This window comes from Notamacropus eugenii, chromosome 1 (assembly GCF_028372415.1).
Source record: "Notamacropus eugenii isolate mMacEug1 chromosome 1, mMacEug1.pri_v2, whole genome shotgun sequence".
NCBI lineage: Eukaryota > Metazoa > Chordata > Mammalia > Diprotodontia > Macropodidae > Notamacropus > Notamacropus eugenii.
Window position 1 is genome coordinate 330,685,370 of NC_092872.1, and position 27,956 is coordinate 330,713,325.

General features: G+C 37.4%; 1 protein-coding gene across 6 annotated transcripts in view; it reads left to right on the plus strand.

The window, feature by feature from the left end:
- MIPOL1 (mirror-image polydactyly 1) overlaps nt 1-27,956 on the plus strand; it is a 539,636-nt gene that overhangs the window by 4,482 nt on the left and 507,198 nt on the right. For 2 of the 6 annotated variants that reach the window (XM_072629749.1, XM_072629751.1), the window contains exons 1-3: nt 3,968-4,091; nt 16,217-16,271; nt 24,948-25,050. The gene's annotated coding sequence lies outside the window, so the exon portion shown is untranslated. Of the gene's footprint in view, nt 1-3,806; nt 4,092-8,766; nt 8,889-16,216; nt 16,272-24,947; nt 25,051-27,956 lie in introns of those variants that run through there. The other 4 variants (XM_072629750.1, XM_072629752.1, XM_072629754.1 and 1 more) reach the window with 4 other exon arrangements.

Sequence of the window (27,956 nt, forward strand, 5' to 3'; positions counted from 1 at the left end):
TGTAATTAGGTCATCTCCCAACAGACCACTCTTCACCCTCCAAAATTCATTCAGCTATGGGAAAGTCAGGTGCAGCTTGATTACTAAGAACTTAAGCTGCTGTGAAGTTTTCTTTACAGCTTGCAGTCTAGAGATTGCCTAAGTGCTTATCATGTACTTGGATCTGGAAAAGACTTCAGAGGTCAACCTCCTCATTTTACAGATAAGGAAACTGAGGACCAGAGAGATTAAGTCACTTGGTCAGAGTTACACAGGTATTATTCGAGGGCAGAATTTTAACAGGCCTTCTAGTCTCCAAGTCCAGTGCTCTGACTACCATGAACTATTGTGATTTTAATAATTCATACATTTAGATAAACTTCCTGTAATGGGGATCTGGAATATGTGCAGAATGCTTTGGGATGATGTGCCAGGTGAAGAGACTGGAGATTATCTGTATCCTGGAGAGTCATGATGATATGTAAGAGACATGATTTGACAAGATTATGGAGCATATGAAGACATAAAGTAACCTATTCTGATCTGCTTTGATTTCCTGTCTAAGGGCTTGTGGCTGTGAATAACAGACCTCTGTTCTTTGTTATTGCTATTGTTCATTGGTTTCAGCAGAGCCCTACTTTTCATTGACTGGGTATAGGCCCAAGTTGAGACCTTTCCCCCTTACTCCAAAAGAATTTAGGTCCCATTTGTCTACAAGCTCTGGAAACCCCCTTGAACTCTCCTTGGATCTTCCCACTTGATCTGGTTTGCCTGAGGCTACAAGCCTTTCATTATCCCTCTGCCCAAAGCTCTACAACACTTAAACCTAGCCTAGTCTTCCGTTACCTATTACATTCAGATCACCTGAGGCTATTTCCCACCCTTAATCTTATCTTGGTTCTAGGCCTCCGACCACTAGTCACTGGAGACTACTGGCCACTCTCCTCAAGACCTTCCCTAAACCCCTACTTTGCCAACCCTAGATCTCTCCCACAGTCTTTCTGTATATAAGATCCATCTAGGCCTTCATGAATGTGCTCAAATTCAGTCTGACTCACTTGCCATTGTAGATGTTGTAGTCTCAGCTTCCTTAAGAGTCTGGCCAATATGACAGATTTTTAATAAACTTTATTTTTCTTTGGCTGAAAGAAGGCATGGGTTGAATTCATTTGGGCAGGACCTGCATGCCACCATTTTGGTGTCCCAGAACCACTAAACTTCAACATTCATGACCCCATTTGGGGGTTTTCTTGGCAAAGATGGTGAAGTGTTTTGTCATTTCCTTTTCTAGCTCATTTTTACAGATAAGGAAGCAAGGTTTTCTGACTCCATGCTTGTGCTCTATCTACTGTGCCACCTACCTGCCCCTGTTCTTTGCCTTTTGCATCTGAAATTTTCCAGCAGGTAGCTAGTAGCAGAATGCTGTGTCTGGGAGCCATCAAGACCTGAATACTGCCTATGAAGCTAGCTGGGTGACCCTAGACAAGTCCTTCAACCACTGAGTGTCTCAGTTTCCTCATCTGTAAAATGAAGATAATAAAATCTACTTCTAAGGTTTTGAGGATATATAATCTTATACTTGTAAAGAATGTTGCAAGCTTTAAAGTGCAATCATAAATACAAGCTTAAAAGGTATTCTTAGTTGAAGGGTTTTTCAGTTGTGTCTGACTCTTCTGACATTTGAGGCTTTCTTGGCAGAGATACTGCAGTAGTTGGTCATTTCCTTCTCCAGCTCATTTTGCAGATGAGTAAATTGAAGCAAACAAAGTTAAGCTCAGAGTCACACAGACAGTGCCATGGAAATGATGAGGGCTGGAAAGGGGGTGTGAGACCCCCACAAAGACCAGAGTATCAGGGGCAAGTCATCTGGAGAAGAATTCACAAACTCAAGTACTGTTGAAATCAAGGTAAAGATTTATTACACTTTTCAGCAGGCAAGAGTTCTTAGACAACCTGCAACCTTAAAGGGGTACAGGGAAAGTTTATATAGCATGTTCTATAGTATCACTTGTGCCAAATATGCTAACTAGGTATTTTGGGGTAGGATTAGGGAGTGGTTAAGGAGTGGTCAGTTCTTAAAGGAACATGCACTTTTGATATCTACTGTGCAGGTATTTTACCCAGAATTCATCAGGAAATAGCAGGCCTGAAACGTCAGCAAGTCAACCATCAGTCAAGGCTGACCAGAAATAACCAGGTTTCTCTCGTCAATGACTTGTTAGACAAGATTAATGCAAGGGAGTATAGGAATGTCCAAGTCTAGAATACATATGATTGGTCAGTGAGTAGTAAATGTCGTTATGACCCAGGGCACAGTCCGTTCAGTACACAGCTGGTTCAAACTAATCAGTTCTATAGGTGCATCTGGCTACCATAGCAGGAAGGGAGATAACAGGCTGTTGTTTTAGGGCAGGCTGTGTCCTTGGGCTCGGGAGAAACTGCCTGAGATAGTATTTTGAGACTAGGGAGAAATGTGATTTTTAAAGAGAAATGTGATTTTAGAATTGGGGCCCAAGTACATGCACCCAAACAACTCATCAGAAACACGGAACATGAACCTGGACATCCCCTGAGAGGGGATGACAGAGGGGCTTGTAGAGTGCTGTGGTCCATGGGATCACAGGAAGAGAAGCATGGACTTAAGGAATGAAGAACAACCACAAAGGTGGATGGTTAATTTCAAATTAACTCCAGAAATCCTGGAGTTGGAGTCTAGGCTCATTTTTTGTTTATTGCCAACCAGCCTTGTTGGGCTTCTTTAGAAGCAAAGCCCAATTTCCAGTTTCTGGGGAAGGGAGGACTCAAAAGGTAAATTATGCTGCATCTGGACAAGAACTTGACAGGGCCAATGCTCTGTAGGAACTGAGTTTTAAGGGGGAAATATTTACACTTTGGTTCCAGCTATTGTCTTTGGGGTAAATGCCCCGTGCTAAAAGTTAATTGATATTAAGTGGTTAAATAGAATTGCTGCCCAACCTGGAGAGAGGGGGGAACTCCACCGGTTCAGGATTCTGCCAGGTGGTTATGGAGTCCATCAGGATCCCAAAGAACCCTGAGGGGATGACATGAGAAGCCTGGCTCTGGGACAGCTATGTTGTCTTCCTGCTGCATTCCCAAAGGCCAGAATCTTAAACTGAACTTGGGAGTTTTCTCTTCTGTCTCAGCACAACGCAAGTTATTGTTTCACAGCCAGGGCCAGCAGCTGAAGCTAAGTTCCCCCCAAATCCAGTGTAAGAGAAGAGAAAAGGGGTGGAGGGGGAGGTGTGGTCAAAGGGGAGGCCCCGCCCAAGGAAGGACTTGGCCCCGCCCACGCCTACAAGCTGCTTAACTATCCTTGGCTAATTGTCCCCCATAACACCTACCTTACAGTGTAACCAATCAAAATCTTACGGCTCAAATGATTTTTTTTTTTTTACAATCAATTCCCATTCAACGGGAATAAGCAGGAGAGAATTAAAAAGGCGCCACCTAGTGTTAAGATCATGAGAGGCTCCACCCAGTCATAGATCTGTTTTCCGAAACCGCTCCCAGACCTCGTCCCCGAGAAAAACAAAAGCACACCCCACTCCTTAGCAGGCCCTCAGGATGGGTTTTCCATTGTAGATTTCCTCCTGCTTTTTAACCCACTCAAGGGTCAGACCAAATAGGGCTCGCTCCTCTGGTCCCTATCACCACATTTCTCCTGGCTTTCAAAGTTCTCTGCACGTTCCACACCTCCCAGGTCCCGGCCCTTGCCAAGAACACAGTCCCGCACCCCGATTCGCGCATGTTCTGTCAATCCCTCCCATTCCCCGACCACGCCCCTCTACGCAGCCTCTAGATCCCGCCCCTTCCGGGCCTGGCGCGTGCTCGAGCAAAATTCCTTTGGCTCTTCTCTTCGGTGCTTTCCGGGAGCGCGCGCGCTCCACTTTCAGCCGACCTTAGATTTTTTTTTTTTTTTTTTTGCCGCTGGGCGAGGGAGTAGAATTGCGGGAGGAGGGAAGAGAAGGAGGCGGGGCGCTGACCATTTCTCGAGCCGCGATTGGTCAACTGGGCGACGACACGTCCGGAGTAGAAAAACTCTTGAGTGCGCGCAACTCACGGGGCTGGGGGAGGTGCCGGGCGGAGCGCAGGTAAAGGGTTAGCACCGGGGCTGGGCGGCGGTGGTGGGACCAGAGGGAGGAGGCTTGATTCTGGCCTCTCGTCGTCCCTCCGAGAAGATGGGACTGGAGGCAGCCGCTGCCACGTCCTCTGGCACTTAGTTCATCCTGCTTGTTCTCATTTGCCGCCGGGCTTTGGGGAGGATGGGGAGGAGGAGAGGGCTGGGATAGGGGGGACTCTGGGAGTCCTCCCTCGTGCGGCGATCTGCGTGAAGACAGAGATTAGAGATTGCACAGTCTTCCGCCCTTCTTTCCCCGCCTCGCACCCCGTTAAGTGGCATTTGGCAGCGGGGAACCGACCCAGAATTTTAAAAGTTGGGGTGCTTTAGGCGGACGCTTGCTTAATAAAGCGGGCCCTTGAGGGATTCGAGCTTCGAGGCTAATTCTTCCATTGACAGTGCTGCGTTCTCGAGCAAATTATTTAATCTCTCCCCGTGCAACATTTCTCTCATTTGTTGGAGAACTATCAGAAAGCCCTCTTGTCCAACTGGTTAAGGAGGTGAACTCAAGGACGTTGACTTTACTTGGATGAAGGGAGCCGTGTGAACAGGAGTAATGTTTTGAACATCGTTTTCCTAGGGTTCTTCATCTAGAAAGTAGCGATAACCCAGCTCTGTTGGTGAATTACCTTTTGGTCCATGAATCAACCGAACAAAACAGAAAGACATAGTGTTACAATGTTACAGTCATGACAATGTGGTGCAACTTTGTAACCTATTTTTTTGTGAAAATGTGCCTAAAGCACTTTTCTGTATGTGTGGGAGTGTTATTTAAGCTACACGATGATAACAAAGGCTAGCTATTATTTGAAACAAGATCATGAATTGAGATTCTGAAATCACAATTTTACCATCACCTTTCTTTATTGTTGCTTGGGAATCTCTAGTCTAGTTATATTATTGGACATTTGGCTCTAAAATAATGCTGTATTTTTTTTTTTTTTTTTTTTTACTGTTATCCCTCCTCCCCCTTCTGGCCTTCACAGCTTTTAGGATGACATATTTTGTGTATCAGAGAATAATAAAGGTATAGCTAAGATTTTAGGTATATATGGTGACTATTTAGGATTATAGGATCAAATGCTTTTTGCTGTTCTCTAGGAAGAGGTAGAGAAATTTTGTTTAGATAATTTTACCTTCAGGTGGATTTGTAATTAGTTGAAGGGCTTATTCAAAAAGTAGTTATTAATGGTTTGGTATCAACTCAGAGAGGGTTCTCCAGTGGATGGATGGAGTGATTGGTCCTGTGCTATTTAACATTTTTATCATTGATTTGAATCAATCATTCAGTGAGCATTAAGCTTGCTCCCAGTTGAGAGGAGTTAAGGAGACTGGATAAGTGATTTGGCCTGGGGTCACATGTGTCCTGAGGGTCACATAAGTGTCTGAGGTTGATTTTGAACTCATCTTCCTGACTCCAGGTCCAGGGCTCTATATAGTCTCTCTTGCCTCTAGAAGGGAATAGAGCTGTTCCCTTTGGCCCCATCGGTAAACTACGTGGAAGCTGTTAAGCTTTAAATTTTGGTTTGGTGTTAGGAAAAATTTCCTGTCAATTAGAACTATCCAAAAGTCAAATGGATTTCCTTGACGGGTATTCTTCCTCAATGAAAATTGTCAGGTAAAGGATGAATGAGCAGTGAGTTTGTCAAGAAAGGGATTCTTGTTTGAGTATAGGGTTGGACTAGGTCCTCTTTGAGGTCTTTTCTAACTTTTGGATTTTATGTTTCTGTAACCTCATTTTAGTTGAAATCCCTAACTTTAGAATTGGGGAAAGTGAGATTAGAGTGAGAGCTAAGAAGATACCTGAGCACCAAGACTAAGTTCCCTGTGTGGGCCATCTGGAAAAGAATTCTCAAACTCCAGCATTCTTGAGGTCAAGGTAGTAAAGATTTATTAAGCTTTTCAGCGGGCAAGAGTTGTTAGGGAACCTGCAACCCAAAAAGGGTCCAGTTCAAGTTTATATAGTATATTCTATAGTATAACCTGCCAAATATGCTAACTAGGTGATTCAGGGCAGGATTAGGGAGTGGTTCAGGAGTGGTTAGTTCTTAAAAGGAACATGCACTTTTAGTATCTACTTCACTGGTACTTTACCCAGAGTTCATTGGGAAATAGCCCAAAGAGGGGAGGGCTACATGGAGGTGTGGTTTTAGGCCTGAAACATCACTAAGTCCACTAATGGTCAGGGCTGACTGAGAAATACTCAGGATGCTCCCATCAATGTCTTGTTAGACGAGATAAATGTAAGAGAGTGTACCTGTGTCTAAGTCTAGGACACCTGTGGTTGGTTAGTGAGTAGTAAATATCTTTAGGACCCAGTTCACGGCCAATTCAGCCAGCAGAACACAGCTGGTTCAAACTAATAGAAACTGTAGGTGCAACTGGCTACTGTATCAGGAAGAGAGATCTAGGGTGCAATGTCCTTGGACTGAGGAGAAACTGCCTGGGATAGTGTTTCGACGATAGGGAGAAATGTAATTTTGGAGAGAAATGTGATTTTAGAATTGGGGACCAAGCACCTCGTCAAAAGCATTATAGATTTTGAGTTGGAAGGAACCTTAGAGGTCTTCTCTAAATCCTTCATTTTAGAGATAAGGGAACTGAGGTCCAGGAGAGGTTACAAAGCCAATATTTGAACACAGGATCCCTAGCACCAAATCTGTGCCACTTTCTGTGCTGTTTTACACTATATTCCAAATGACCTATGAGTTTTTGAGTATAATAATGATTTTTAGTGGGATCAGTAACTAGATTTGTTCTGTCCTTTGTTCTCAAAGGACCCTCCTCTCAGGAGGGTGTGGGAGAGTTTGACCTTTTTAAACCATGGTCTTTTCTTGGTCTCAGTTTGTCTCAGGCAACACCCCTTCAGTGCTTAAAGCTTGTAGGAAATGAGGCCAAAGATCACCTAGTTTGCCTTCTCAAAAGAATCGTTCTGTGAGAAGAGGACCCTTAGGGCTTCTGGCCAGTAACGACAACAATTACTGTTTCCACTCACTTTGAGCCCTCTGAAACCAGGCAATAACCAAGTGAGGCTTGAGCTGGGATCTATTATTGGCCAATCAGTGAGAGCCTGAGTGATTTGAGTTTAAGACACAGTCAAGTAGTTTCATTTGAATCCCAATGGGCTTTATCAAAGCCTTGTTTTTCAGAACTATATTTCAAAAAATCAAATGAAAACTTGTTGAGACAAAAGAATTAATTGTCCCAGGTTTGGGGGGGGGGGAATAAATAAAAAATAAAAAAAAAATCTAGCCCCCAAACCCTAAGATATCTTGTGAAGTATAAGCAATCAAAATTTATATTCCTTTGGAGAGAGTACCACATAATTGGATTTAGCAATTTTCCAAACAGCTTCATCAATATCATCTATGAAGAAAAATTTACATTAATTTGTTGTTCCAGTCTATCTGGATAAGGGGAAATAACTAGTGTATAGATCTAGGGAGTAACCTGGATAAGAATTATTTTCCATTATAGTTGCACAACTGATAACCAGGTCAGTTATAAAATGTTATCGAGCCTCAACTGGTTGGATTCTCTCTGCAGCAAGACAATTAAAAAAAATTTTTTTTCATTCATTCCTAATCATTTTCATGGGCAGCTAGGTGTTTCAGTGGATAGAATGCCAGGCATCAAGTCAGGAAGTCATCTTCCTGAGTTCAAATGTAGCAGAATGCACTTAGTAGCTGTATGGCTAAGTCTTTTAACCCTGTCTACCTCAGTTCCTCATCTGTAAAATGAGCTGAAGAAGCTGGAGAAGGAATGGCAAATCACTGTCTTTGCCAAGAAAGTCACAAAGGAGTCACAGAGTTGTACATGGTTGAAAAGTTGATTTACTATCTCATTCCCCACAGAAGTGATTCCAAACCTCTTCCCTCCTCAAGCCCCCTATATGTCACAGTGATCCCCACTTTCAGCTGAGGAACTTGCCTCTTTCTTTAGTGAAAAAAAATTTTAAAACATCTCAAAGGCCCTTGACATCATCTCTAGTCTTTCCTCCTTTTCTGTAGTCACTGGCAATAATGTATTCCTTCTCTTTGCTGATGTGATCTCCTATACATGAACCTTTTCCCTCCTGTCTTCTCTGTTGAATTGTATCCTCAATATTTTCCCTTCTCTCTTGAGTCTTTAACCTCTCCCTATTTAGGTTCATTCCCAACTGACTTCAAACTTGCCTAAGTCTTCCCCATTTAAAAAAAAAATCTTCATAGTATCCTTCCAACCCTTCAGACTGTTGTGTTATATCCTTCCTTCTTTTCTCAGCCATATTCCTTGAAAAAGTTGATAACATTTTCTGTCTCTGCTTTCTCATCCACTTCCACCTTTTCTTCCTTGTAAATCCCTCTTTGCAATCCATACTCCTTGGTTAAGGTTTATTTTACTTATGGTTAATCCACACTTGAATCTGCTTTTCCTCTTATTCCCTCCCCCCTCCTGTTCTCATATTGAGTGAAATGCATTTCTCCTTCAAATCAGAGAGAGAGAGAGAGAGAGTGTGTGTGTGAATGTATGTGTATTCTTTTCCCCTTTGACCTTCAGATGAAAGTGAGATTCAAGTGTCACATGCTCTCCCCATCCCTTCTTCCTTATTTATATAATTATACCTTTCACATTGTAACTTTCCCCATCACAATTTTGATATATCACAGGTTGGCATAAGAAGTTAAATGTAAATTTTTGAGGAGTTTTATGGAAGCTGCAAACAAAATGTGAAGACTAGGAGAGGAGAAAGAGACTATGACAAAATACTTAACTCAATTTTTACAATGAGGTACTGTAAACATCCCATAAAAGAAAAAGAAAAAAATCAGACTAGTATGAAAGGAGGGCCAAAACGTTTTACTTGAATTTTCCTAATTGTGGGGCTCTGTGCCACTAACCCTGGTGATGTGGAATAACTGTAAAGTTATTGTATAGTTATAGTGGGATAACTGTATAGTCTTCTACTTGTGTATCCTGATTATATGAGGTAAATTTCTCTCTTCCTCTCCTCTCAACATTCAACGCTTTCTGCCTTATTTGACTCCCTCCATAATCCTCTTGGCAGCTAGGTGGTTCAGTGGATAGAGTGGTGGCCCTGGAGTTAGAAAGACTGGTCTTTATAAGTTCAAATCTGGCCTTAGACACTTAGTATCTCTGTGTGTCCCTGGGCAAGTTACTTAACCCTATTTGCCTCAGTTCGTTATCTTTAAAATTATCTGGAGAAGGAAATGGCAAAGCATTCCAGTATCTTGGCCAAGAAAACCCCAAATGGGGCCATGAAGAGTTGGACATGACTGAACGACATCATCCTGTTATTAGATATCTGAAGGATATTGGTATCCTTTTTCTCTATTAGAATGTGAATGAGTCTATGTTTTTGCCTTTTGGCATATTCTGTTCCTACTGCTCTCCTTTGTTATCGAGGTGGCTGATAAATTTTCTTTGATAGTTACAGTGCTTTCTTGGTACTTTTGCTCTTTTTCAGCTTGCTTGAAGAATTATTTCTTTTATCCAGAACCTCTGGATTTTATCTGTAATGTTCTTGAGAGTTTTCATTTTGAGGTTTTTATGAGGAGATTACTTATTGATTCTTTTTTATTTCCGTTGTCCTGTGGTTCTAAGAAATCTAGGCAGTTTTCTTTCATGATTTCTTTCAATAACATTAATAACATTAAGACATACACATATATGTATGTGTGTGCATGTATATGTGCATGTGTGTTTGTGTGTGTGATGACTTTTTGTTAGTTTGGTGATTCTTAAATTTCTACCTTAGTTATCTCTGATATGAGATACCTTAGATTTTCTTCTATTTTTTTAGTCTTTTGACTTTGCTTTAATATCATCTTGTTGCCTCATGGGGTCATTGACTTCTGTTTGTTCCATTCTGATGCTCAAAGAGTCTTTTGCTTGGGTAAGACTGTCTGTTTCTTGTGTTCAGTTATTAATTTTCTTTCCAAGTCTTTCTTCCATGGATCTCATTTGTTTTCCAGTTTTGCCCTCCAGCTTTCTCATTTAAAGGATAATTCTGTTTAAAAAATATCTCTTGCTTTATTTCTTCCAAGAATCCTAGTTAACCTTTTGCCCATGCTATGTTTTTTCTTTAAGGGTTTACCCCACATAATTTGGAGTCATTCTCTTTTTGGGTTTGTGTTTTGGGCATCTCTGTCACCAAAATAGTTCTTCATGGGAGGAGTTTTTGATTGCTGTTATTGATTCATATATCAAGCCTTACTTCCAGAATTTGGACGTTTTTCTAGTATCAGGCCCGGCACACTTTTAGAGGGAATGCCTGGGACTTACTTGGTTTGTTTTGTATTTTCTTCTGTCTTGCTGCTGCTTTTTTTTTTAAATTACTTTATTTGTTTTCAGTTTTCTACAATCACTTCCATAAATCTTAGATTTTCTCTCTTTCCCTCCTTCCTTACCCCCTCCCTTCCTCCTTCCCTGAGACAGTGTGCAATCTTATCTTATATTGGTTCTACACATACATTCTTATCAATACACTTTCACTTTAGTCATGTTGCATAGAAGAATTAAAATGAATGGGAGAAACCATGAAAAAAACCAAACCAAACCAAAACATAAACACAAGAAAAAATAGTCTTTCATTTTGTGATCCAATTCCACAGTTCTTTCTCTGGATGTAGAAGGCATTTTGCCTCAAGAGTCCATTGGGAAGTTTTTAGGTTCTTGCATTGCTGTGAAGGGCTAAGTCTACCAGAAAAATTCCTCACACACTGTGGTTATTACTGTGAACAAAGTTCTCCTGGTTCTGCTCCTTTCACTCAGTGTCAGTTCATGTAAGTCCTTCCAGGCCTCTCTGAAGTCTTCCTGTTTATCGTTTCTTGTAGCACAGTAGTATTCCATTATATTCATATACCATAACTTGTTCAGCCATTTCCCAATTGATGGACATCCTCTTGATTTCCAGTTCTTGGCCACCACAAAGAGAGCTGCTGTAAACATTTTTGTACATATGGGACCCTTTCCCATTTTTATGATCTCTTTGGGATACACTCCTAGAAGCAATATTGCTAGGTCAAAGAGTGTGTACATTTTTGTAGCCCTTTGGGCATAGTTCCAAATTGCTCTCCAGAATGGTTGGATCAGCTCGTAGCTCTACCAATAATGAATTAGTGTTCCAACTCTTCCACATCTTCTCCAACTTTTATCATCTTCCTGTTTTTGTCATGTTAGCCATTATGATAGGTGTGATATGGTGTACCTCAGGATTGTTTTGATTTGCATCTCTCTAATCAGTAGTGATTTAGAGCATTTTTTTCATATGACTGTAGATAGCTTTAATTTCTTCTTCTGAAAATTGCCTGTTCATATCCTTTGACCATTTATCAGTTGGGGAAGCCCCTGCTCTTTTTGAGTATCTGCCTTCCTTAAGGATCTTGGAGGCAGCTCAGGCTGGGGGACTTGCAAGCTTTCAGTGGGCCGTAAGTAAGTCTGATCTGGGTAAAGTCTAATAATTACCCTACTGGTTTGAGTTTTGTAAGCTCATGACCCAGGTTTGGGTCTAGGAAGCAAAACTGTAGACACCCCCTGGTTAGATTCCATTTGACTACTATTGGAATTAATCACCATCAGATAACTGGGAGGCAGGCTCTTAGGTCTTAACTCCCTGCCCTGATTATTCTTGATGATTCCTGTCAGTGGTGCAGTGTATAGTGCACTGAACAGGGAGTCAAGAAGACCTAATTTGTAGTACTCCTTTCTATGAAGTATCATTTTTATCTTACTCCTTACAACTTTAAGTGTCCTCAAGAATTTATTCTAAGGAATGCTAATTCTTTTTTATTTTTTGGTCATTTTAAAAATTATAAACTTAAATACAAAATAAGAAAAGAAACAGACTTAAATACAAAATAAAAAAGGAAAAAAATTGCCATGTGCTCCGCAGAACATAAGAGGGATTCAAAATATAAAGCAATAAATTTCTATTTTAAGAAAGCCTACAGGCGGAGCCAAGATGGCGAAGTAGAAAGACGCACATACACACAGCTCCGAACCCACAAACCAAAGAAAGCCTACGTAATAAATACTACACATTATGTTCAGAGCTATCCATCTTTTCTTTACTTCCTTGTAGATTTTATTTTGTCATCTGCTGTGCACTTTTTACTTTGTTCTTTTTTTCCCCTTTCCTCCTCCTCTCCCAAGAAATCTACAATTAAGCACAAATATATATGTATATATACACATTCATATGTGTGTGTATGTATATAATGTATACAGATTTGTATATACACATACACACATGTATGACATACGTATACTTATATGCATATGCACACATATACACATACATATAGATAGATACCTATAGTCATAAACATATACATTCATATGCATTTATATAAGACTGTACCATATTTGTTTCTCTTAAGGTAAATAACATCTTCCTTCATAAGTTCAAATCTTTCTTTATTAGGTGCAGTAGAATGTTATCTAAAACCCTATTCTGAGGGGTGGGGGAAGGGCACTCTGAGATTATTTCTTTATATTTTCCTTCATCTCATCCCTTTGGTGATATGCTAGTCTCTTTTTGAACTAGTGGACCACTATTTTATCCTGTTTCAGATATACTTTCCTGGATACCCACTCTTGTATTCCCCTGGTGGAATTTGATACTGGGATACTTGATCTGTTCTGATTTCCAGAAGTTAAGAGTTTTCTATTCCTGCCCTGTGATCAAAATTCCTTGCAAGACCTTGGTCTCACCTTGAATCCTCTGTGGAGTAGTTTCATGCTGCTCTCTTTCTGCTGGTTATGCCCAAATCCCATTTTTCCCTTTGTGATCTAGTCTTAATCTTTCACCATTTAGAGATGGCGAGAAACTGAAAGCATCAGCCATACTCTTAAAACCTGGGCCCTGTACCATCCTCTTCTATTCTTTTTTTTTTTAATTAATTTACTTTTAGTTCTCAGCATTCAGTTCTATGAGCTTTTGAGTTTTAAATTTCTTTCCTTTCCTCCTTCCCTTCTTCCCCCAATATGGGCTGTACATATTCATTCATATTAAACCTATTTTCACATTAGTCTTGTTGTAAAGAAGAATTAGAACCAATGGGAGGAACCACAAGAAAGAAGAAACAAAACAAAAAGAGAGAGAGCAAATAAAATTCTTGGTTCTGCATTCAGACTCTGAAGTTCTTTCTCTGGATGTGGACAGCATTTTCCATCATGAGCCTTTTGGAGTAGTCTCAAAACCTTGCATTGCTAAGAAGAGATAAGTCTGTCAGTTAGTCATTGCGCAACGTGGCTATAACTATGTACAATGTTCTGCTTCATCCTCCTCTATTCTTATCCATGAGATGGCATTCTTCTGTATTATCTCACCATCTCTCATAATGGTTTAATAAGGAAGTAATGACATTTTAAATGCTAAGTTAATTAAATGAAATGTTAATTCATTTTCTCCTGTCTTAATTTTTCTCGTTATACTATTGATTCTTTTAACTCATTATACCTTTAGATTCTCTTGTGTCATTGATTTCCACCTTATCTCATTGTCTCTCAGATGTCTGAATATTTTTTAAGTCACTTGACAAATATAGATGATCCCCCACCTCCATGGTGATGCCCTTTTTAGCTTTAGTCTCTTGAAAGTAAAGGATTCATTTTTAGTATTTCATTACTATCTTCCAGGATTTGACTTTCTAGTGTTTGATTCATTTAATTGTTAAATATGCCCTTTTAAATATGCTTTGTTAAATATGCTTTCTTTTAAAGGAAAGATTACTTCACTATGAGTGAATGGTTTTGAGTGAATGTTTTTTTTTTTTCTTTACTATTTAGGCTGGGTTTGGCATCCTAAACAGCTATTTGGGTATTAGCTGTTGCTCTTTGTTCTTTGGAATATCATCTTCAGAACTTTAATCTTTTTATCCTTAGTTTCTAACAGCACAGAGTGACACTGCTACCCTGATGAGTTAGTTCTCTTTCCAACTTGAAGTTTGTTCTTTACTGCTTTCATTTCTTCTGTGTTTTGGTTCTTATAGTTCAATGTATCATTGTGCTTTAATTTTTTTCTTTCTTTTAAAAATTTTATCTTGTTTTTAATTGATAAAATTTGGTTTAACACAGTGATATACATCAGTTTGTCATGCTCTCTGAAAACATTTAAGCAAAATTATACCAAAGAGTAACAACAATTGATGATACATCAGTGTTTGTTGAAAGAAGATTGTGCTAATCAGTACCATTAGCTTGTCTATTGTGTTTAACCTGAGTTTTGTTGGTGTTGAGTGTTGTCTTTTTTAATTATTAATTCTTTCCTTCCCAATGCTATCCTATTGGAAAAAAAGAGAAAAACAAATTAGCTGAAACAAATGGGCCAGGTTGTAAAGAGCTTTATATGCCAAAACAGAGGAGTTTTATTTGATTCTTTAGGCAATAAGGAGCCATCTGTTTGTAGATGACATAGTCAGAGGACTGAGAAGATCATTGGAAATTTGGAATGACTTCACAAAGAAGCCAAATTGTAGGGGCCTGGAAAGTTGAGTGGGAGGGAGAAAGGAAATGACTCTTTTTTTAGGATATTGGCTATATATAATGGAGGAGAAATATAGGAAGATATTGAAGGGATGGTAGGGTCATGTGAAGAATAAAAAAAAATTTAAAGGCATAGAGAAGAGCCAGCATGTTTGAAGTCACTAGAGAAGGAACCAGTATATATAGAAAGGCTGAAAATTAGATTGGGATGGAGAGAAGGCAATCAAAAAGGCTATCTCCTGAATGAATCGTATGAGAACATAGACACAAGTAGAAGGGTTGACTTTACCAAGGGTCACCTCATCTTTTAAGACTAAAGCAAAGGAGAGGAGTCTGGGGAATAATACTTGAAAATTCTAAAAGAACCATTTAGTGCTGTTTCTGAGCTACTGTGAGTGACATTTTCAAGATCGTGGAGGATGGGAGAATGTGATGTGATTGGAGATAGGAAAATATATTTGTGATTGTTAAAGGGAAAAGAATAAAGTCTTGAAACTATAGGCCATTGAGCTTCATTTTGAATCCTCGCTAAATTCTCTAATGTCTTATTAAAGGTAAAGATGGTGAATATTTAGGAAAGGAAACCATGATCACAAAGATGAACATGCCTTTGTGAAGAATGGCTCATGCTAGACTTAACCTCATTCCTTTGATGAAGTTACTAGTCTGAGGAAGCAGTGCAGAATAGAAGATTTAAAGGCTGCCCTTGGATTCAGGGAAGCCTTTATTTAAGTCTTGATGCTGGTGCTTTGTGACCATGAAATTCTTGAATAGAAGCACAAATGGAATCCTTATCAGATTTATAACTGATAAAAGCTGTGAAGGATTGCTAATAACCCTGAAATGCTTGAGTTGAGTCCCAACTCAACATATATTATTTGGCAATTTAGTTTTGAAGTCCATGTTTCTTGGTGAATTAAACTTTCTTTTTTTAATCTATGCATTTGCTTCATCTGTAGTTCTAATACTTGAAGGAAGTTTTCTTGAATAAGCCTGCAATGTGGTAGTTGATTTTTTTTAAGTTGTGTTTTTCTTTGTATTCCTTATATTATCTCTTAATGTGTCAATTTGGTTCAAGTAGACTCCAGTCAGCTGAGGAAATGTATTGATCTATTAATACTTTACCTCTCATATGCTTAGGATTATTATTAAAGTTTCTATTTTCATTATATAGGGATTCATTTTTGTTAAATTGGTAAATTGATTGCTGAATTGGTAGTCCATGTGCTTGGTAGTTTATCTCATATAAGATTCATGCAGAAGTAAGCATATAATTTATATGTTGATAGTTACCTTGAAATTTCTGCCCTGAGGAAAATTGTACAATTATTTTCTGGAGTTTAACTCTTTAGACTTGCTAGGAAATGACCCCAGGAATCCTGAACCCCAACAAATTTGGCTATATCACATATTCAACAACTTGTACAAATTGAGGGTTTCCCTGTTTTACGAGGCTATTTCACTCTAATGGAAAGTTTTTGCTTATGAGAGTGATTTGTACATGGTACGTGTGTGTGTGTGTGTGTGTATGTGTTTGTGTACACAAGTTAGGTGCATGAATTGTAGTTTTTTTTTTTATGCTGGAAAATTCAAAGTAGTTTTATTTTGTAGGATATAATGCCCTATCAAGTGCACCCTGAAAGGATCTTAGTAACACTGTATTAAGGTAAGCTGGCATTTTTTATCTTTAAAAGGAGTATGTTGTTTAACAGAATTTAACAATTATAGAAGGAACTTGTTTTCTTGAATGTCATTTGAATGGTACTTTTTTCTTTTTTTGTTAAGTATTGCAATTGCATGTTTCTGCATTAATTTCCATGGATATTTAGATCCAGTGGTCTATATATATTATAATCCAAAGGTATTTAGAATCCCTCTGTATTGTGTAGTTTCTCCAAAGTAGTTTTTGAGTACTAATTACATCTCTCTCTCCCCCTCCCATAAATCTCTAAACTAATTAGTAATGTGATATTTTTTGAAGAATTAGGGCAAGGAATATGAATTACTTTAGAAGTTTAACAGAAATTTATGCAGTGGCTATAATTTATGTTTAACCGATTACCAGCCTAGATGCTGCATATTTTATATGTTATAAGTTATTAGTTTCCAAAGTAATACATTTTATTCAATGGCATGAGCTGGCACAGTAGGTAAGATTACTTTAATTCATTTTGATAAGTGAGATGCTGCTTAGGGGGTTTATTCATAAAAATTCAGTGTCATTGATCCTTTGTGATTCTTGTAAGAGGCCCTAGGCTCAATGTTGCATTGTCTTTGAAACTTTTTGTGTTGTGTAAAAAATACAATTAATTTGTATAGCATATTATTTCTCTGAAATATATACTAGTCCTTATTGATTTTCCATGGTATGTGAAATTTAAATTAAATTTTATGCAAAAAGCACCCATTTTGATCGCTACTAAATCACTTTGTTGTCAAATATAATGTATGAAAAAATCTTATTACTAATGAATGGATTGGTTCACAAAACTGTATCTGATCTTGAACACTCATCTTTAAACATACAGTCTCCATTTTTTTTCTAAGATCATAAATTTCACCCAGATTTTTTCTTTTATTTTTTTCCTGCTTTCCACTTGTTGCTCTTACTATTTGAACATATGAAATTCTTTAATGTAGAGTGCACGAAGGCTGGTTTTCTTTGCCTTTTTTTTGTGTCATGGATTTCTTTGGCAATCAGGTGAATTCTCTGGATACCTTGTCAGAATAATGTTTCTAAATGCATAAAATTACCCACATACACACAAGGGAAATGAATTTTAATGTTTTAATGATGGGGCAAAATACTGAAAAAAAAATCACGGAATCATGGACCCCTCATTAAGATCTGCTGCATTTGAATGCAAGACTCATTCATTTTGTTTCTGAGACCATTAAATATTTTCTTCATAGAGTTATGTATCAAATATTCTTTGCTAAGAATGACTCCAGTTTAGAAGGTTGACAAACTTTAACTGATAGGTTTAACTGACAGGTTCTTCAAATATGAAATATCTGTGAATTTTACATGTGAATGAAGGAACTAATATTGATATTGATAGTCTCACAGTTAACAAAACCAGAAGACAAAAAATTCAGTGGAACAATGGCATATGGGTTCTTCCGAGAGACAAAATAGGTAGCAGAATTGATTTAAATAAGGGCTTACCAGTAATATAACACATCATTTTATGTGACATTTAGGTGTCTCACTTTGCACTACTCATGGTGATCATGAGTAAGAGATCACCAGGAAGACAATTGCAGTCTTCTTGTTAAGATCTCTCATAAAAGATGAAGAGACACACAAAATCTGCATAATCAAAATATGCTTTGATACTTGATGACTTCATTGTGAAAATGGACATAAGGAAAGATGGAAAAATAAGGGATAGGGATTCAATCATGTGGTTTCCTGAGTGATGAAATTCCTTCTACTAATACAGTACTTTTTTTTTTTTTTTTGCAAAATAGAGAGTGGGAATTTCAGAGTTCATGAACATGAAAGTTGTGTTTTTGTGGGTGATAGCAAGATCAAGGGTATGATCATTTTTGTTTGTGTCTGCTGTGGGAGGTTAGGATGTTAGAGGGAGAATCAGTATGCATATTGAAGTTCCCTAGTATGAAGGTATAATGGCAATCAAATTAGAATCTTTTGCTGTTTTTTGTTTTACTAAACATGCCTCTGAATAATGTGATTAAGGAGGATCTTTCCTACCCATTGTCAGGCCTGGGAAGATTTGTAGAAAGGTCCATGCCTTTTGTTAATGAAGCACTGGTTCTCAAGGGATGTGATGCCCTCTGGCTCTAAAAAGTATATAAACACTCTGAGGTGCGGGTTTTATTTTGGTGCTTACTGACTGGAAGTATTTGTTTGACCAGATGAGGACTCTGGGAAGCTGCTAAAGGAGCCCCCTAGCTTTGAGAACCCAGATGTTGGTACTTCCCTCTTTGGTAACCATGGTTAGACAGTTGGACTGTCTGTCGAATTATGGTCAGGCAGAGGAAGCCATGTCTGTTGATCTTTAATTTCTTTGTATTTTCTTTGAAGTTCAGGGCATTGACTCCCCTGAACTAGGTGAATGATATATGTGCTTGATTAAAGTGATTGTTAACCCCTCAAAAGTTGCCTTTCCTTTTATGAATACAGATCTAAGAACCTGTCTTAGCAGGTCTCCCTGTATATGTTGGGGTGCTTACTGTTATAGAAGGCAGAAGCTGGGGAGGAGAAACAGACTAAACTCATTTTGTCCTCAAGGTCAGTAGACAATAGCTACTAGGATTTTGATTGGGTGGTAGATATAGATTGAATGACCCTCAGAGGAGGAGAGGTTACTGAGGGAGGATCTGGAAGTGACATTGAGGAGCAATGAATATTCCAACTTCTCCACACAACCACTTTCTTTGGTAGGAATGGCTGAAAGTACTGCCATTGTTGAAAGGGGTGGTCTCAGTGAGATCCAGAAGAATGAAGGAATGGGAGAGGAAAAGATTTAAAATGACAGCAAATTTGTTGTTTAAGGAGTAGGCATTCTACTGAATACAGTGGGTAGCTTTAGAGTGGGATGTTTGCGGCAGGGGAATTAAGTTGTTGGAAATCAGATAGCACATGTGTTAAGATGGCTGTCTATAGAAATAAGTCAAGAAAAAGAAATTGAGGAAATAAGTATAGGCAAAGAGGAAACAAAATTATTTCTTTTGCTGATTACATGATAGTTGACCTAGAAGAAGTTAGGTATAAAAATTAATTGAAATAATAGCTTTAGCAAAGTTATAGGCTATAAAAGCAAACTATGGAAATTCTGAGTATTTCTGTAAATTGCCAACAAAACCCAGCAGGAAGAGTTAGAAATGGAATTTCCTTTTAAAATTACTATGGAATGAATAAAATATTTGGTATACTCACAGGAATCCTATGACTACAACTATGAAATATTTTTTATGGACTTAAAAAATTGAAGCAATATTAATATGGATGGGTCATTCTAATAACTGACAATACTACCTGAATTAATTTACTCATTTGTGGGCATACCAAAGTTCCAATGGTTTATTTTCTGGCATTAGAAAAATCACAGGATTCATATAGGGGACAAAAAGGCAAGAATCTAAAGAGAAATAATGAAAAAAAGTGGGAAGTAAATGGGTTTAGTTGTACCAGATATCAAACTATACTGCAAGGCAGTAGTGACCTGAATGATTTAGTGTTGGCTCAGAAATAAGTTGATTACCTGAACTGATGAGGTATGCAACATAGTGACGCAAATGGAATAGCATTTAAATGGGGTAAAGAACTCACTACTTGATAACATAAGAACTAAGGAATGGGAAAGCAATCTAGCAGATACTCAGGTTTCCACCAACATCTGACACCATATACCAAGATAAGTTTCAAATGACATATGATTTAGACATAAAGAGTTGTATCATAAACAGAGGATCAAGGGAGCCATTTCCTTTCATGATTATGTTTGATCATGGACATGATCAGACAAGGGATAGAGAATATAACAGATCAAATTAACTGTTTTGTTTATATAAAATTAAACGTTTTTTTCACAAAGCCAACGTAGCCAAAATTAGAAAGAAAATTGTTGTTCAGTTAAATTTCCTTGATATGGATTTTATTTCTAAGATATATAAGAAACTGATTTCAATTTTTATGAATGAGAACTATTCCTCAATGAATGGTCAGAGCATATGAATAGGTAGTTTTAGAGGAAGCATCCAAGCTGTCAATAGCCATATAAAAAATGCTTCAAATTACTAATAATTTGAGAAATGCAAATTATGGCCCTTCTGAGCATGAGCCTAACATCTGTCATATTGGAAAAGTTGTTTAAAAAAAGAAAAATGACAAATGTTGGAGAGACTGTAGGGTATGATCATTTGAAGCTTTGAATTTGTCCAAGCAATTTGGAACTATGCCCCCAAAGTTACTAATCATTATGCATTATTTGACTCGGTGGTACTATTACTAAAGATATCCTAAAGAGAACAAAAAAAATGACTCATATGTACAAGTCAAATCAACATGCATTTATTAAGTGCCTTTTACTAGAGACAGCTAGGTAGCATAGTGGTTAGAATGTGTCTTGGTTGGAAGTCAGAAAGACTGTTTTCAATTCTGTCTGCAGTTGCAACTCTGAGCAAATCATGTAACCTCCATTTGCCTCAAATTCTCAACTATAAAACTGGGAATAATAATAGCACCTATATTATAGCGTTGTTGTTAGGATCAAAGGAGATATTTGTAAAGCTCTTTGTATGTTGTCTGGTACATAGTAGGCACTATATAAATGACTGTTCCCTACCCCTTTTCTTTCCCATTCCTCCAGTTCAGTTCCAGGCATTGTGGTAAGTCCTGGAAATATATAAAGAAAAGTTTTTCAAAGAGTGATGGGGAAGGCTACATGCAAACAACCATATACAAAGAAGACAAAAGATAAATTGAAGATAACCAACTAAACCACTGGCCTTCAAGGGAAATGGGAAAAGCTTCTTGTAGAAGATGGGGTTTTAACCTGGAAATTGATGAGAAGGGAGAGAATGTTTATAATAGCTCTTTTTGTAGAAGCAAAGAACTGGAATCTAAGGGGGTCTCCATAAATTGGGGGAGTGAGTGGGAGGGAAAATAAATACTTGTTAACTGAAATACTTGTTAACTGAGATAATGAATATAAAAAACAAAATAAATAAAATAAAAATTAAAATAAATTAATTTTAAAAACCTTAAATAATAAAATAAAATGAGCTTAAACTCAGTATGTCTAAGGTTCATTCTAGCTTTAAAATAAATGTGCTTTGGCAGGTAAGTGGCTCAGTGGACAGAGTGCTGGGCCTAGAGTCAGGAAAATAGGTTGAAATGTGGCTTCTGACACTACCTAGATGTGTGACCCCAGACATGTCAATAAACCTGTACTTGGCTCAGTTTTGTCAGCTGTAAAATGGGAATGCACCTACTTCTCGGGGTTGTTGTGAGGATCATATGAGATAATATTTATAAGACACTTAGCACAGTGCCTACTCCATGGTAGGCACTTGTTTCTTTCTTTCTTTGAACAATGATCCCAATCCCCTTTGTCATGTGATAGCCCTTCAGATACTTAGAGACATCTGTTATATCCTTTTTAAGTTTTTTCTTTTGTTGTATGAAATCCTGAGGGAGGGTATTCCAACCATTGGTAGCAGCTTATGTAAAGACACAGAAATGATGGATGGAATACCTTGTAGAAAGAACAGCAAATAGAATACTTTGAAGCACAAAGCGTGTGAGGTAGAATAATATGAAATAAACCTGAAAAGATAGGCTGGAACTAGATTATGAAGATTATTACATGCCAAACAGAGCAGTCGTATTTTATCCTACAGGCTTTAGGGAACTCTTGAAACTCCTTGAGCACGTGAATGACATGACCATATATGTGCTTTTGGAATATCAATTTGGTGGCTGTGTAGAGGATGGATCAGAACGGAGAGAAGTTGGAAGCAAGGAAATCAGTTAGGTAGCTATTGTAATAATCCAGGCAAGAGATGGATTGAACTGGATGGTAGCTGTATGAATGGAGTTTTGGAGGTAGAATTGACAAGACCTGACAACTGATTAGATATGGAGGGTGAGGAACAGTGAAGAGTTGAGAATAACGCTGAGGTTACAAACCTGGAAGATTATATGGATAGTGGTATCCTTGAAATTAATGTGGACATTAAGAGGGTGGAGTGGGTCTTTGACATTGAATTTGAGATACCACTGGGAGCTCAATGTCCATGTGTCCAGCAGAGAGCTGGTGATAAAGAATTGAGCTCAGGAGAGGATTCATTAGTCTGGAGTGGAGTTCAGGAAATGAGAGATATAAGGGAATTTGAGAGATGGTGAGGAAAGAGTGCTGGAAAAGGTTTAAGTTTTGAGTCAGATTTTGAAAGAGCAAGAGCAAGAAGACTTAAATACTAGTGGTGGAAAATGGTACTTCTACGGCATTCTGTGTAATGATATGTCCAGAGATACAGGGGTAGAATAAATTAGCACCAAGGCAGAAAGAAGATGTTTCTCTGTTATCTAGGATTTTTATCCTTTTTCAAATAATACGTAGATAATTTAAAAGTGGCTATATTTTTTCTTATCTTTTGTTAAAAGTAAAATTTATGTATATTTTGAGTCATTATCCAAAAATATTCTGATTGGAAAGTCACTAACATCATTGTCTAGAAAGTCTGTTGAAAAATAATATCAAGGGAATCAACATTTGTTGTCATCATTTAGGCTTAACATAACATATGCGTGTGTAGTATATACATATATGATGTATATAAATCCAGATTAAAAATCAACACATCATTAAACATTTTTACAGTTTACAGTGTATATGATCAGTGGGAGCAAAGTCAACAAACTGTTTTAAATGGATCTACATTCTTGGCTCTTATCTCCAAAGTTGTTTATTCAGCCACAGTATCTTTAAATCTAAAGTTTTATATTGGCACCTGCCTGTACGTTACAAAGGAGGATCTTTCACCACACCTTAATCTGCTGTAGCTTCTGTTTATTTCACCTTATTCCTTAAAGAAACAGTATGTTATTCTAACTCCTTTGTGTAGCTTCTTACACTGCCCTTTTGCTTATTTAAAGTTGGTTAGTGAAAAGCGAATTTTTACAAGACTGCTGTATGTGACAACTGAAAATTCAGTGTTAAAGTTTAGTGTTATGAATGACCCCAGGGTTCTCTTGAAAGTTGAAAAAGAAGTGTAACATAGATCCTTTCTTAAACTCAAATTATTATATTGTTCTTTGTGGAACAAAGTTTTATACTGGAGAGCGGTAGCTTATCACAGAAAAGTCCTTGTTTTGGTCAATATTTGTTCATTTTACTATAAAATTCTAAGGGGCTCATGCGAGAAAATATGGTTTGTTCAGTTGTCAGGGTGAGGTTTAATAAGAGACTTGAGCCAATTTAATAATGTTGAGTGAGGACATGTAACATTAAATGAATGATGATAGTATTACTCCTTTTTTAAAAATAAAATTTTATTTGGTAATATTTCTATTTTTCTCAGAAAAGAAAATATGATAGCCAAAATTTTCTCATACAATTTAGAAAAAAGTTTTTTTTGGCAGGTTTGATAATATATTTTAATGTTGACTAGTATACCTTAGAATTTTATTATAGAGATAACATGATTAAATGAATTCATTCAATATTTAAGCCCCTACCTCACCAAATATACATTTAAAAAAATGAGAATATGAATAAGACTTGATTTTTGTTCAAGGAGGTTACAGTAGATCATAGAAAAGATATGACAGAATATGAGTATATAAGAGGAATATAAAGTACTATAAGATCTTATGAGAGAAGAATTACTTTCAGCTGTGAGGGAGAACAGGAAAATTTTATGGAAGAGTTTTAGACATCTCAGTGTTGTCTTTAATTTGATTTCAGTTACTTGGCAAGACATTTAGTTTTTTTGTCTTTAGTTTTACCATGTAAATTAGCAAAAAACAAAATCAAAATCAAACCTCGAACACTTGTTATTTGCTGTATTCCTATGAAAGTAAAGAATTTTGATTTTTCAAATTCCTATGAATAGCAATGATAATATCAGTGAAAGTTTCAGTAATTTAGTAGGACTGTTGGTTAAGGCAGTGTGGGTGATTATGTATTATGAATGTAAAATTGTTCTTTTCTTCATTGCCTTTTCTTTGCCACATTTATTGTGACTAGATCATACACTTTGGAAGAGACCCTAGTATGTTTAGCCACTAGATGGAGCTGCATGCAAATGAGTTTTATCTATAGACCTCAACTCAAGAATTTTACTATTATGTTGTAACTGATGTCAATATGCTGAGGCTAAATATAACCCCAAAATACAATTAAAAAAAATAAAAACCCAAATCTTTTCCATTTATAATTTAGCTACAATTCAAGCTAATTAATGCCTTGTCCTTTGTATACAATAGTTGTACTGTTAACTCACCTTTACTAGGATGTGTGCCTTAATGATAACGATTTTGCATAGATCTGTCCGCTCTGTTTTTCTGTCCTCATTGTGAGCAATCATATGCATTCTCAAGAAATGAAGCTGGAGTTAGGGTAGAAGCTGAGGCTATGGGGTTGACTGAACAAAATTTAGTGGTACTTAGGAGGATAGAAGCCATGATCATAGCCCTTTTTACATCATGCCCCAACAACTGTCTAAGGTTTACTTTGATATTTTGGAGGATTTATTATTTCATTTGTGTAAATACTTTCTTCATAATTTCATATAAAAGCCCACATCTTTTTTTAACTAATGTTTTACTTATGCTTTCAATTCTTTGTTTTTACTTAACAATTATATACAGATAACACAGAAAAAAGTTCAGCAAAACCAAGTGACAGTGACTGCATCAGACAACATAACATCCTGTCCCTGTAGTCATCCTCCTTTCCTTGGAAAGGACAGAGGTATATTTCTTTTTTTTTTTAATTTTTTATTTTTTAATGTTTAACAATCACTGCCATACAATTGAGATTTTATACCCCCCACACCTACCCCCCACTACCCCCCTCCCTCCCCACGACTGCATACAATTCTGTATAGGTTCTACGTATACTTTCCTATTGAGTATATTTTCACCGTAGTCATGCTATGTAGTCAGACTAAAATAAATGAAAGAAATCATATAACAAATCAAAACATGATACACAAACACATACACATACACAAACATGATCTGCTACATTTTGTGAATGACTTCCATATTTCTTTCTCTGAGTGTGGAAGGCATTTTGCCTTGAGAACCACCTTTGGGATTTTTTTTTTTTTATAAGAAGTTTTTGCGTTATTACAAAATTCCAAGTCTACCAGAAAAAACTCTCGCACACTGTGGTCGTTGCTGTGCACAAAGTTCTCCTGGTTCTGCTCCTTTCACTCAGCATCAGGTCATATAAGTCCTTCCAGGCCTCTCTGAAGTCTTCTTGTTCATCATTTCTTATGGCACAATAGTACTCCATTACATTCATATACCATAATTTATTCAGCCATTCCCCAATTGATGGACATCCCCTTGACTTCCAGTTTTTGGCAACTACATAGAGTGCTGCTATAAATATTTTTGTACATGTGGGACCCTTTCCCATTTTTATGACCTCTTGGGGATATAGTCCTAGTAGCGATATTGCTGGGTCAAAGGGTATGCACATTTTTGTAGCCCTTTGGGCATAGTTCCAAATTGCTCTCCAGAATGGTTGGATGCGCTCGCAGCTCCACCAACAATGAATTAGTGTTCCAACTCTCCCACATCCTCTCCAGCATTTATCATTCTCTTGTTCTGTCATGTTTGCCAATCTTATAGGTGTGATGTGGTACCTCAGAGTTGTTTTGATTTGTATCTCTCTAATCAATAGTGATTTAGAGCATTTTTTCATATGATTATAGATATCTTTAATTTCTTCCTCTGAAAATTGCCTGTTCATATCCTTTGACCATTTATCAATTGGGGAATGACTTGTATGATTATACATATGAGTCAGTTCTCTATATATTCTAGAAATGAGGCCTTTATCCCCAAGCTTAGCTGTAAAAATTCTTTCCCAATTTACTACATCCCTCTGGATTTTGGTTGCATTGGGTTTGGTTGTGCAAAAACTTCTCAGTTTAATGTAATCAAAGTTATCCATTTTGCATTTCATAATGCTTTCTATCTCTCCTTTAGTAAAGAATTCTTCCCTTCTCCATAGATCTGATAAATACACTATTCCTTGCTTCTCCAGTTTATTCATGGTATCAATCTTTATACCTAAATCATGTACCCATTTGGACTTTATTCTTGTGTACGGTGTCAGGTATGGGTCTATGCCTAATTTCCGCCACACTGTTATCCAGTTTTCCCAGCAATTTTTGTCAAACAATGAGTTCTTATCCCAGAAGCTGGGGTCCTTGGGTTTATCAAACAGAAGGTTGCTATATTCCTTGCCTACTGCATCTTGAGTGCCAAGTCTATTCCACTTGTCTACCTCTCTGTTTCTTAGCCAATACCAAGTGGTTTTGATAATTGCTGCTTTATAGTACAGTTTGAGGTCTGGTAGCCCTAGGCCACCTTCCCAAGCATTTCTTTTCATTAGTCCCTTTGATATTCTGGACCTTTTGTTTTTCCAAATGAATTTTGATATTATTTTATCCAGCTCTAGAAAATAATTGTCTGATAGTTTAATTGGTATGGCACTAAATAAGTATATTAATTTAGGTAGAATTGTCATTTTTATTATATTAGCAAGGCCTACCCATGAGCAACTAATGTTTTTCCACTTACTTAAATCTGACTTTATTTGTGCAAAAAGTGTCTTGTAATTGTGTTCATATAATCCCTGGGTTTGTTTTGGCAGGTAAACTCCTAAGTATTTTATACTGTCTACCCTAGCTTTAAATGAGATTTCTTTTTCTATCTCTTGCTGTTGGACTTTGTTACTAATATATAGAAATGTAGATTTGTGTGAGTTTGTTTTGTAACCTGCAACTTTGCCAAAGTTGTTTATTATTTCAAATAGCTTTTTATTTGAATCTCTGGGATTTTCTAAGTATATCATCATATCATCTGCAAAGAGTGATAACTTAGTTTCTTCTTTGGCTATTCTTATTCCTTGAATATCTTTATCTTGTCTAATTGCTACAGCTAACATTTCTAGTACCATATTGAATAATAGTGGTGATAATGGACAACCTTGTTTCACCCCTGATCTTATTGGGAATGCATCAGAGGTATATTTCTTTTATCTGTTTTCCAATGCCAAGATTGGTCATTTGTTACATACTGTTCAACTTCATTTCAGTATTCATTTACATAAATATAGTCGTTATCTACATATTATTTTCCTAGTTATGCTTACTTCACTCTGAATAAATTACTATCATTTCCCACAAGTAATTCGCAGGGAAGGGGAGCTGGTCAAGGAAGTGTGATTAAGTGGCGGGACAGGGAAAGCCTCAGTATCTTATGTCTCAGGACAAGCATATCACTTCTTAGTCACTACTCCGGAGCCCTGATGTAGGAAAAAGAATTGTTGTCTGTGCCAGAAATGTCTGTGCTGTGGCCTTGTTGTTTGTAGAGCTGCTCCCACTCCTTGACAGCACCTTGCAACTGGAGAAGAAATCTGTGACTATACAAGGAATATTATCACCTGTTCCGTGACTCATTCCTGGTGCTACATTGGTTTGCCTTACATTAAGACAACCGCCATGAATTTCAGAGATTTGGTGTCTCCCACCACATGGAGACTATTGATACTGGGTTCTACCAAAGAGGGGAGTAGAAGCCTAGGATCTCTGGCTTTGTTCTCCACATTTTTCCTTCCATTATGGTGATTTCTCGTGG